Source organism: Chiloscyllium plagiosum, unplaced genomic scaffold, assembly GCF_037043375.1.
Source record: "Chiloscyllium plagiosum isolate Xiang-an unplaced genomic scaffold, Cpla_swu_hap1 HiC_scaffold_16, whole genome shotgun sequence".
In the NCBI taxonomy this organism is placed as follows: Eukaryota; Metazoa; Chordata; class Chondrichthyes; order Orectolobiformes; family Hemiscylliidae; genus Chiloscyllium; species Chiloscyllium plagiosum.
The window spans coordinates 17,741,748-17,754,191 of NW_028270154.1; the positions used below are offsets into that span (position 1 = coordinate 17,741,748).

The following is a 12,444-nucleotide window of genomic DNA, read 5'->3' on the forward strand; positions in this document are numbered from 1 at the left end:
AGCCAGGAGCCCATCTGTGGGGAAAGGAAACCAGATGAAAAAGAGGGGATAACAAATGTAGAGGAGAGAAATTGGGCACCTTTGAATTCACCTTTAATTAATAATAGCTCTTTATCAGTCTAGTTTTACATTATTTTGCTAAAAGACAAAAGCTATACCTTGGAAATGTACCAATGGTATTATCACTAGAACGGAGTTAAGACCATCATCGAATGTGTTGTGATCTTTTTGAATGGTGGGGCACATCCAAAGGGTGGAATTGCCCAACTGTCCCTGTGTCCTATGCATCTACGTTCCAGTGTGAAAATATTTGCTAATATTCAGCTTGGAAGTGGAGGTGGCCAGTGGAAATCCACGATATACCACTCCATCTATCTGTATGATGATGTATATCCAACTCCTAAGTCAGCACTGGGACAACCAAAACAGAAAATGCTTTAGGTAAGTCAGTCAATAAGGTGCAGAGAAAAGACCTGGGCAGCACGGTGGCTCAATGGTTAGCACTGCTGCCTCACAGCGCCAGGGAACCGGGTTCAATTCCAACCTCAGGTGACGGTCTATGTGGAGTTTGCACATTCTCCCTGTGTCTGTGTGGATTTCCTCCGGGTGCTCTGATTTCCTCCCACAGTCCAAAGATGTGCAGTTTAGGTGAATTGGCCATGCTAAATTGCCCATAGTGTACAGGGATGTGTAGGTTAGGTGCATTAGTCAGGGGTAAATATAGGGTGGGGGGGGGGAATGGGCCTGGGTGGGTTACTCTTTGGAGTGCAGAATTGGGCTGAAGGGCCTGTTTCCACACTGTAGGGATTCTATGAAGACAAGTTTGAAATGTCAGAAATGAAAGGAAAAAGGATCTGGGGAGGGAAATGTAACAAGAAACATTGATGTCTTCTATTTTTGCATCAAAAGTTTTAAATGTGAAGAACGCCAAAGTCTATCTTGTTCATCTATCTTGGTAACGCACACACAGAATGATAATAGCAAACAACTTTTCTGCAACAAAACTAGAAATGACTTGAGAAACACCAAAATGCACAGAACTTAGCGACCCACAGCTCCAAAGCCGCATGCCCTATGTTACTCATATGTTGCATCCACAAATGTTATTTTCTGGAAGAGATGTGTCTACTTTGTATTTAAATGAATCAACACTAACTGCTCCTATTCTCTCTCTTAGGAAGGAGTCTGTCTCATTGATTGAATATTTGATTACTGAAATGTTGCTTTACACCAGGGTATTTCTGTGATATTTCCTCTTCTGGGCAAGTTGGAATAATCTTTCATTGTCAACACTATCTTTGTAATGTAATCCCTTTTAGAATCTGAAATACAAGCATTGCTTTACTTTATGCAGTGCTATTGAACAGTAGTGAGATCAACTTGTTATTGATTGGAATCTCCAAATCACATTCTTTCACTAGGTACACCTCACCCCACCACCATTTTCCTAAAATACTAATTTGATTATCTGTTGAGGATTCTGAAGTTTTTTGATGAAACATTAACCAGACCTGTCAGGTGCTCACCTATTGTATGATCTTATCCAGTAAGGAAATCATACCATCGCTTCTCTCCTACTTATGGAAACATTTCCACATCCACTTTATCCAGGCCTCTTAGTACTCTGTTAGATGACGGGGATCTGATTGAAACTATCTAGACTTTGCATACAGACCCAGAGTCCTCAATTGCTCCTCATATGACAAGCCTTTCATCCCTGGGATCATTTTTGTAAACCTCCTCTGAACCCATTCCTGATGCTAGCATATCCTTCCTTAGAAACCCAAAATATAGGGGTCCAAATTACTCACAATATTCCAAATGTGTTCTGACCAGAACCTTATACAGTTTCAGTAGTACATCCCTGCTGTTGTATTCTAAACCTCTTGATACCAGTTCTAACATTGAATTTGCCTACCTCACTGCCAGCTGAATCTACATGTTAGCCTTAAGAGAATCCTGAATAGGACTCCTAAGTCTTTTGTGCTTGACATTTCCAAAGCCTTTCCTTAATTACAAAATAGTCTTTTTTTTCTATAAAAGTGCAAAACCTCTCACTTTCCCATATTTTATTTCATGTGCCTTCTTTGACCACTTTCTTAGCCTGTACAAGTCTTTCTGAAGCCTCCCATTCCCTCAACACTACCTGTCTCTCCCTTGGATACATATCAGATCTCCTTTTGAGAAGTACTGAGATCAATTTGATATTGATCAAGCAGTTTTCTTGAACCATGTACACCTCACCTTGCCTCCAATTGACTAAAATACTCGTTTGATTATCTATTTAGGATTCAGAAATGTTTTATTGAAACATTAGCCTGTCTCATCAGATGCTCATTTATCGTGCATTCTGCTGGTAATTTTATTCTTCTCTATTACTGTTTGCATAAAAGTGGGCGGCACGGTGGCACAGTGGTTAGCACTGCTGTCTCACAGCGCCAGAGACCCGGGTTCAATTCCTGCCTCAGGCAACTGTCTGTGTGGAGTTTGCACATTTTCCCCGTGTCTGCCTGGGTTTCCTCCGGGTGCTCCGGTTTCCTCCCAAAGTCCAAAGATGTGCAGGTTAGGTGAGTTGCCAATAATGTTAGGTGAAGGGGTAATGGGTCTGGGTGGGTTGCGCTTCGGCGGGTTGATGTGGACTTGTTGGGCCGAAGGGCCTGTTTCCACACTAAGTAATCTAATCTAATCTAAAAAATTCAACGTAAACAGACCATTTGTGCCATCCAAGTCAGACCAGTGTTGATGCACCTGTTCAGACATCTTTGGAGATGGCCTTGAATCCAGATCTTTTGGCCGAAAGGTAGAAACAGTATTGCTGTGCTACAACCAAGCTTCCCCTTAAATCCTTTGAAATTAAAGGATTGAGTAGTAGCCACTCTGTTCACCTCAAACAATTACTATGGTAGCACATTCCACATTCTTGCTCCTCTCTGGGCTAAGCTATTCCTTCTGTGTACACTGACTATTTTTTGATGACACTGACATTGACAGTCTGCTCTTTTTCACTTCTGGAAATGTCTTCTCTGCTGTATCAAGACGTTTCCTAGTTTTTAAAAACTCTCGTGGAAGAGGAAACCAAAAGATCCCGCTTGATCATTTTCAGACAGTTTTTTGTTTTCCTCTGTGGCAAATGCTCCTGATGGGTTTCTTCAGTGCTTTCCACCAAAGATTCTTGATCAGTAGAAAATCAGCACCTTTAGTATGGACTTTAAGAAAATTGTTCCAAGTCTAGATACTTCCCATGTTAGCACTAGCTACATCACAGGATTATTACAGCAATTTCTATCCAAATAATAATCCAATGCTCTTTTGAATGTCTCAGCTGAACCTGGCTCCACCACATTTCCTGGGCAGCGCTTTGCATCCCCTAACTGTTCACTGTGTGAAAGTGTTATTATCACAGTACCCTTGCTTCGTTTCCGCATAACTTCAAGTCTTTGCTCTCCTGCCCGTGTTCTTATACATGCAGGGACTGCTTCTCCCATTCCACCCATGATTTTGAAGACCCCTATTATATCTCCTTTCAGCCTTTCAAAATTATGAGGAGCATGGATAGGATAAATAGACAAAGTCTTTTCCCTGGGGCCGGGGACTCCAGAACTAGAGGGCATAGGTTTAGGGTGAGAGGGGAAAGATATAAAAGAGACCTAAGGGGCGACTTTTTCATGCAGAGGGTGGTATGTGTATCGAATGAGCTGCCAGAAGATGTGGTGGAGGCTGGTACAATTGCAACATTTAAGAGGCATTTGGATGGGTATATGAATAGGAAGGGTTTGGAGGGAAATGGGCCGGGTGCTGGCAGGTGGGACTAGATTGGGTTGGGATATCTGGTCGGCATGGACGGGTTTGACCGAAGGGTCTGTTTCCATGCTATACATCTCTATGACTCTCTCCAAGGAGTGTAGTCCTAATTTCTTCAGTCTATTCTCCTTACTAATTATTCTCATCCCTGGAATTATTCATGTAAATTGCTTCTGCAATCTCTCCAATGCATTTGCAGCCTTCCTATAAAATGGCACCCACAACTGAACACAGTACTCCGGCTGAGGACTAACAAGTAGCTTGTACAAATTCAACAACACCTTTTTGCTCTTGTACTCTATGTCCTTCTTAATAATTCTGAGAACACTGCTTTATTAACTTTTCTCTCAAACAGTCCTGCTACTTTCAATGATCTGTGCACATATACATCCAGGACTCTCACTTCCTGCACTCCTTGTAGAATTAAACTCCCCATTTTATATTGTCTTTCATTGTTCTTCCAAACAAAGTACGTCACCTCACACTTCTCTGCTTTGACCATCATCTGCCACCTATCCACCCACTCTACCAGTTTCAGTGACCTTTTTAGAGATTCACTCTGTCCTCCTCAGCTTACGTTCATCCAAATTTAATGTTATCAGTAGACTTTGAAATTATCTCTTGTACACTAAGATCCAGTTAACGAAAACCAGGAGTCCCAATACCAACCTCTGGGGAACTCCACTACAAAATGCCATCCATCTGAAAAATATCTTCTAACTATTGCTCTCTCTTTCCTAGTTCTCAGCCAGTTTGTGTTCACTTTGCTACTGATCTTCTATATTATGACCTACAACTTTCCCCACAAGTCTGTTGTGTGACAATATGTCAAACATCTTCTGGAAATCCATGGATATCACTTCAGCAGTGGTTCTCGTAGAACTTTGCTGTTACCTCTTCAAAAAAAGCTCCAGCAAGTTAGTTAAATATAATTCCCCTAATAAAAGTCCAAGCCACCTCTTGCTAATTAATCTACCTTTATCCGTGTGATAGCTAATTCTATCTTGAATAGTTGTTCGTAGAAGTTTCTGCTACCAGCAAAGTTAGACTAACTGCTCTGTAACTTGGGGTTATCCTTGCAATCTTTCTTGAACAGGGCCATAATGTTTGCAATTTTTCAGTCTTCTGGCACCTCCCTCAGTCCAGGAAAGATGAAATGATTATGGCCCTACAATGTCTAATGTAACTTCCTTCAGAATGATTGATTGCACCTCATCGGGTGTTTTTGACTTACGGTGTCATCAATCTACCCAAGACTTGTTCCTTATTCATTTTATCTCTTCCTCTATCACTGTGCTCTGGGCAGCATTATCTTCCTTTGTAAAGATAGAGCAAAGTATGCATTTAACACCTCAACCATGCCCACTGCCTCCACGTGTAAATCCCCTTCTCTATCAGTCTTACTCCTTCCTTTAACTACTTTTTTCTTATATGCTTATAGCTTGACTTTGGGATTTCCCTTTATTAGCTGCTAGTCTTTTACAGTTCTTTGTTTCTCTTGTATGCTTTTTCATGTACTCCAAATGTTTGGTATTCCTGTTCGTTCTGCCTTGCATTGTCATAAGTACACTTTATCTTTCTAATGCTAGTTTCTACCTCCTCCATCATCCAGGGAATGTTGGATTTGTTTGTCCTACCTTTTCCATGAGAGGGAATGTCCCTTGACTGTACCTAAAAAAAATGGTGGCCAATTGACCAGAAACACATACTCCTCCCAACCTCTTCCTTCAATCAATTCTGCTCAGCCAAACTTTTACCTCGTTAATCAGCGTTAGCATTTCGGATCCACTGACCCTTCCTCAGAACTGAAGAAGTTCAGAAGAAGAGTCACTGGACCTGAAACGTTAACTCTGATTTCTCTTCACAGATGCTGCCAAACCTACTGAGCTTTTCTAACAATTTCTGTTTTTGTCCTCATTATAGATACTTTGGTCAGAATGACCCAGTTGAATTGTTGATTTAAGGTTATTTATTTGATTTTTTTTTTGAAAATAAATACAAGGCAAAGGTTATCAGACTATTCGACCTGTATTCTCATTGTGACAATTGTTATTCTCACTCCTATTTTTCAGTAGTAATTGGTGCTTTCTGAATGCCTTTGCCGAGACTCCGATGTAGTTATGGATCTTCGGGGTCACAAAAGCATCAGTCCTTTCATCAGAACGTGGGCAGTGTTGTGAGGTGGGGCTAATCAGTAACTGGCATCATTGATATGCCAACATCATTTCATAAAATTTCACTTTTCCTTGCCAAAACTATTCAGTATGCCCCTGTTATAACCATCAGATGGGGGGTGGCGTGGGGAAGGGGTGGGGGGTGGAGAACAGCCAAACAACAGTTTATAATATCCTAGGACAAGCCAAACAGAGACATGCATGAGAATTCCTAGAAGCATGGCATTCCAACTGGAACTCTATCAACAAACGCATTGACTTGGACCCCATTTATCACCCTCTGATTTAAAAAAACAGAAAATGCCATCACCAATACAGGAAATGACACCGCCAACCCAAGTACACCTAAACACATAAATAGAAAGCGGACTATAATACCAGTGCTTCACCGGACACTCACTGATGATGTTACCTGGTATGGTGATGAAACGTCTGAAAACTACCTTCCAGCTCAGTGAGCAAACTTATATCAACAAATCCAACAACTTACTGATTTTTAAAAAATAACTTTTTGTTCCTCTCGATTTTTCAAGCCCTCGGTTACCAAGTGTCCTGTAACTGGAAACAGTGTCTCCCTATGTAATCTGTGAAAACGCCTCAATTTTCAGCACCTCTATGAAATCTTCCTTTAATCCTCCTTATCCTCCAACAGATAATCTGATCTTTGCTAGTCTCTTCAACTAACAGGAAAATGTCATTGCTGGTGCCATCTGATTAATCGTCTCTGCACACTTCCCAAGGCCTTAATGTTCTTTCTAAAGTTTAGAAGCCTAGACTCAGACTCAAATCCCAGCAAAACTACTATCAGTGTCTTGAAAATTCAACATAATGTTCTCAAAGGATATTTTTAAAAATAAAACATTATCAGCCTGTCCTTCCACCATCAAAGATGTAGCTTAAACTGTTCCAGGTCTTTGTTAGTGTATATATTTAAAATGTTTTTCTATTTAGTTTTTTTTAATTCACTCATGGGATACTGACATGCCTGGCTGGGCCAGTATTTTCTTGCCTGTCTTGGGTTGCCCTTGATGGGCGGTGAGCTTCTGCCTTGAACCACGACAGTCCACGTGCTCATAAACAAAAACAAAGAGCTGGAAAAACCCAGCAGGTTTGTCAGCGTCTGTGGAGAGAAATCAGAGTTTTCATTTCAGATCCAATATCCCTTTTTTAGAACACGTGATAACTGGGGTAAGGTTGATATTCATGCACAAGGTGAGGTGGGGTGGGAGGGTAAATAATAGGTGGAAATAGAGCCCTAAGAGAGAGAACAACAGATGGACAGGCAGAGGAGTGATTAAAGGTCAGTCTGGGTGAATGAATAGTTGCTAATGAGGGCAATTAGTAGCTGACAATGGGTATAAAGTCAGGGTTGGATCGGAGAGCACAATGCAGTCAATTCAGAGTGATAGTCCTGATGAAGGACTTATGCCTGAAACGTTGACTCTCCTGCTCCTTAAATGCTGCTTGACCTACCTGACCTCTCCGCCCCCACCCCAGTCTTTCCTATCACCCTCACCTTGACCTCTCTCCACCTATCACATTTCCGACCCCCCTCCCCCAAGTCCCTCCTCCCTACCTTTTATCTTAGCCTGCTGGACAAACTTTCCTCAATACTGAAGAAGGGCTTATGCCCGAAACGTCGATTCTCCTGTTCCCTGGATGCTGCCTGACCTGCTGCGCTTTTCCAGCAACACATTTTCAGCTCTGATCTCCAGCATCTGCGGACCTCACTTTCTCCCGGGAGAAGTTTAGAGGAAGCTGACGGTGTCTATGGGATAGGAAGAGGACTCTTGCCCAAAGAAATGGGTTCAGAGGCAAAGGTGACAGGAGAGTTCAATGTCATGTTGTGTCTGAAATTCACTAAGGTGGGTGCTCAGAGATAAAACTGAGACTTTCGCTGAATACAGAGCGTCCTGCATCAGAATGGAAGGTCAGAAGTGGAAGGAAGTGGATGCTTATATTGCCACTGGACATTTAATTTCTTCCAGAGTATGCTATTTGACTTATGCCCATGTAAGATTTCATATATTCTCATTTCACTAGTTGCTGCTGCGCTCAAGATTATTATCTTTATCATGTCAACTCACAACCAAGAGCATGAGCATCTCCTCCCAGTCAGAGAGAGATGGTTTTTTGATATGGTGCTCCTCAACCTCCCATAAGCATGAGGAACAAGAAGAAGCGGACCTCCATGAGTTACCAATGTCACTATAGGATTCAACCAGCATCACCTTATCACTTTGCCCCACAACATTAGCCACCGAGCAAACTGAGCTAATCGATGGCCACCCTTTCAAGCTTTGTGTCATTTGAAAGCTTTAATTCTTTGATCCATATCCAAATCAAGTTCCTCGTGTACATGATCAAACCCCTTCCTCAGTGCCTGCCTACGGAACCGACTGATCCCGCATGGACTCCAGGCTAGATTCGGACCATCCTCCACCACAAAACTCTAGCCACCTGACACCTGGAGGAAGAGCGCCTCATCTTCCGCCTTGGGACCCTGTTGCAGTTGTATAAGACTCTGGTGCGGCCACATCTGGAGTATTGTGTGCAGTTTTGGTCGCCATACCATAGGAAGGATGTGGAGGCACTGGAACGGGTGCAGAGGAGGTTTACCAGGATGTTGCCTGGTATGGTGGAAAGGTCGTATGAGGAAAGGCTGAGGCACTTGGGGTTGTTTTCATTGGAGAAAAGAAGGTTTAGGGGTGACTTGATAGAGGTGTATAAGATGATTAGGGGTTTAGATAGGGTCGACAGTGAGAATCTTTTTCCACGTATGGAGTCAGCTATTACAAGGGGGCATAGCTTTAAATTAAGGGGGGGTAGGTATAGGACAGATGTTAGGGGTAGCTTCTTTACTCAGCGAGTCGTGAGTTCATGGAATGCCCTGCCAGTAGCAGTGGTGGACTCTCCCTCATTATGGGCATTTAAGCGGGCATTGGATAGGCATATGGAGGATAGTGGGCTAGTGTAGGTTAGGTGGGCTTGGATCGGCGCAACATCGAGGGCCGAAGGGCCTGTACTGCGCTGTATTGTTCTATGTTCTATGTTCCAATCACATGGGATCAATGTTGATTTCATCAGTTTCCTCATTTCTCCTCCCCCCACCTTATCCCAGATCCAACTTTTCCAACTCGGCACCACCCTCTTGAACAGTCATACTTATCAACTTCCTTCCCACTTATTCGCTCCACCCTTCTCTCCGACCTGTCACCATCATCATCATCCCCCACCTTCATCTACCTCAGGTACCTCCCATCCCACTTCCAAGCCCCCCCACTTCCCTCATCTATCTCTAAGCCCCCTTGGGCCAACCCCTCATTCCTAATGAAGAGCTCATGCTCAAAACATCGACTGTCCTGCTCCTCGGATGCTGGCTGACGGTAAATGGAAAAGCCCTGGGGAAAATTGGTGTACAGAGATATCTGGCTGTTCAGGTCCATTGTACCCTCAAGATGGCAACGCAGGTCGAAAGTGTGTTCAAGAAGGCATCTGGCACACTTTCCTTCATCAGACAGGGTATTGAGTACAAGAGTTGGCAGGTCACGTTACAGTTGTAAAGGACTTTGGTTCATCCACGTTTGGAATACTGTACTGCATACAGTTCTGGTCGCCACATTACCAAAAGGATATGGATGCTTTGGAGAGGGTGCAGAGGCAGTTCACCAGGATGTTGCCTGGTATCGAGGGTGCTAACTATGAAGAGAGGTTGAGTAGTTTAGGATTATTTTCATTAGAAAGGCGGAGGTTGAGGGGCTACCTGATTGAGGTCGACAAAATCATGAGAGGTATAGGCAGAGTGGATAGCAAGAAGATTTTTTCCCAGAATGGGGGACTCAGTTACTAGGGCTCATGAGTTCAAGGTGAAAAGGCAAAAGTTTTAGGGAGATCTGGAAAGTTCTTTACACAGAGGGTGGTGGGTGCCTGGAATGCATTGCCAGCAGAGGTGATAGAAGTGGGCACTATAGCATCATTTAAGATACTTCTAGACAGATACAGAATTGAGCAGGGAGCAGAGGGGTACAGAGCCTTAGAAAATAGATGACAGGTTTAGATAGAGGATACGGATCGGTGCAGGCTTGGAAGGCCGAAGGGCCTGTTCCTGTGTTGTAATTTTCTTTGTTCTTTGTAGGCAAGATATAGCATAAAGGGGCATCACTTGTTTTGTGTCTTGTCAGTAGTTGTAAGTACATCCTATCCTTCTAGTTATGTGCTTTCTGCTCTCTTAAACAAACCTGTAATCAGGTTAAGATTCTGAGTTTACCTTTCATCTACAGTGTTAAAGATCTTCTGCAATTAAGTTCCCCAATTAATGAAAATAGCTTCACTTTTAAAGAATGAATGTCAGTGAGTTTTAAACTCTCAACCTCACTTGGGTTTGGAGTGCCTCCTCAATGTTTTGAGGTGCAACAGTTTCTGAGGGTCACATGCTCTCCAGTAAATTGAATGACAAAGGTGTGAGATGAGAAATTCCTCCTTTTACACCCTGCTGCATGTTTTAACACTGACTTTCACAGCTATGAATCAACTTAAGCCTTTTTTGACACGTTTTGCCAAAGTTTTCACACATCAAGTATAACAGTAGTGTGTGACCTGCAGTACAACTGAAAGTTCCTGGAGCTAAAAGGAAGGAAATGCACCTTTTCAATAAGAGAACTTTCTTTGAGTCCACCCACAAAGTTGTTTCCTCATAGAGAAGAAAGGCTGATGTTTCATTGTAAGGTCTTAGTTGGTCTAGTTGCTGGCTATGGGAAGAAGATGGGAAATTTTCCCTCTGATCAAGTATCAGTACTCTCCTGTCCACTGCCTGTGTAAATTTAAGTGTGTACTATATATAGTGACCTTCCCCTTTCATGTGACATTTGGGGGGACGAAAACTAGTGACTGATGCAAATAGGTATTGGTTATAATGATGCTGTTAGATTCACATTGATGATGAATAGTGATTAAATGGATTTCCTAGCATTGAATGAGAAGACCGTTTGATGAGCCAAAGGGGGGAATTATAATAGTTGTACATTTCCCAATAAGGTTTGTGTAAAACGTAATTAGCTAAATCTTTACTGTTGCGTGCACATGTTCTAGTTTCAGATCTGGGAACCCCTGGGAAATGTTTCCTCTGATCTTTGTTTTCCCCAGCTGATATCAGCTAATGGATCATGTAGGACAGACTCCTGGGCTTCCACTTACTCCAGTCAGTCAGTCGAATCATGCTTGATCTTTTGTAACACCATCTACCAATGTGGTTGGACATTCCTTTAAAGTGCTTGCCAATTAATCTTATGTTTTTAAAAACTTGCAAATGACTGGTGTCCATCTCTCCTACCGTAGGGAAAAGTTGACTGCGATTTACCTTATCAATGCCTCTCATAACTTAAATCCATCTATAAGGCCACCCTTCGGTCTCCTACGCACCAGGGAAAGAAGTCCCAGCCTAGCCAACTTCTCCTTCTAACACAAACCTCCCAGTCCTGGTAGCATCCTTTGTAAATCTTTTCTGCACTCTTTTTCTAGTTTAATAGTATCATTTTTTAATAGTAGGGCTATCAAAAAAATTCGAACTCTACGCACCACCCTGAATGTAGCCTTGCCAATGTCTTGTACATCTGCAACAAGATGTTCCATCTTCTATACTCAGTGCTCTGATTAATGAAAGCTCACGTATTGAAAGCTGTCTTCACTGGCCTGTCTATCTGTGACTCCATTTTCAAGAAGCTATGAACCTGTAGCCCTAGATCTCTTTCTTCTGTAACACTCTCTAGAGCCCGACCATTGACTGTGTAAGTCCTACCACAGTTTGCTTCACCAAAATGAAACACATTGCATTTATCTAAATTAAACTCCATCTGCCATTCCTCAGCACAATGGGCCAGTTGATTAAGATCTCACAGCATTCCCAGATAACCTCCTTTATTTTTCACTATACCACACAAACTTACTAACCACACCCTAAATTCGCATCCAATGACACTCATTGCTGTTCAGGAGGGAGTTCGAAGATTTTGAGCAAGTGACGGTGAAGGAACAACAATGTTTTATGCAATCAGTACCTGTTGAATCCTTCAATCATTTAACCATATGAATTCAATCCCTCCCTGAATCTGCATCCTCAAGGGGTTGCAAACCTAGAACGTGGAACCTGTCTTCTTTCAGCCCTTTCTTCCAAGATGGGGATGGATTCTATGACTTTTCGTGTTCTCTTTGTCTTTTGGTATCCTGACAATTTACTAGTGAATTGTTGTGGGAGGAGCTGGAGTTTTCTTTCCTTCTGAATACTGTCTTGGGAAGGAAGAATTGGGTGCACTGATTTGCTCTCAAGGAAATGTTTTGACACCTTTTATAAAGTAGCATTTGGCCCAGTGTCTCTGAATATTGCTAAAGCCTTTTGTCCAAATTGAGAAAATGGTGCTTTAGTCGATTGTATTCAGTCCATTTGGCCCATCTATTTCATGGCTAGAATAATGGG

General features: G+C 42.4%; 1 protein-coding gene across 4 annotated transcripts in view; it reads left to right on the top strand.

Annotated features, from left to right (window-relative positions):
• The window catches only part of rad50 (RAD50 homolog, double strand break repair protein), a 152,783-nt gene that overhangs the window by 7,132 nt on the left and 133,207 nt on the right, over window positions 1-12,444 (top strand). The window lies entirely within an intron of this gene.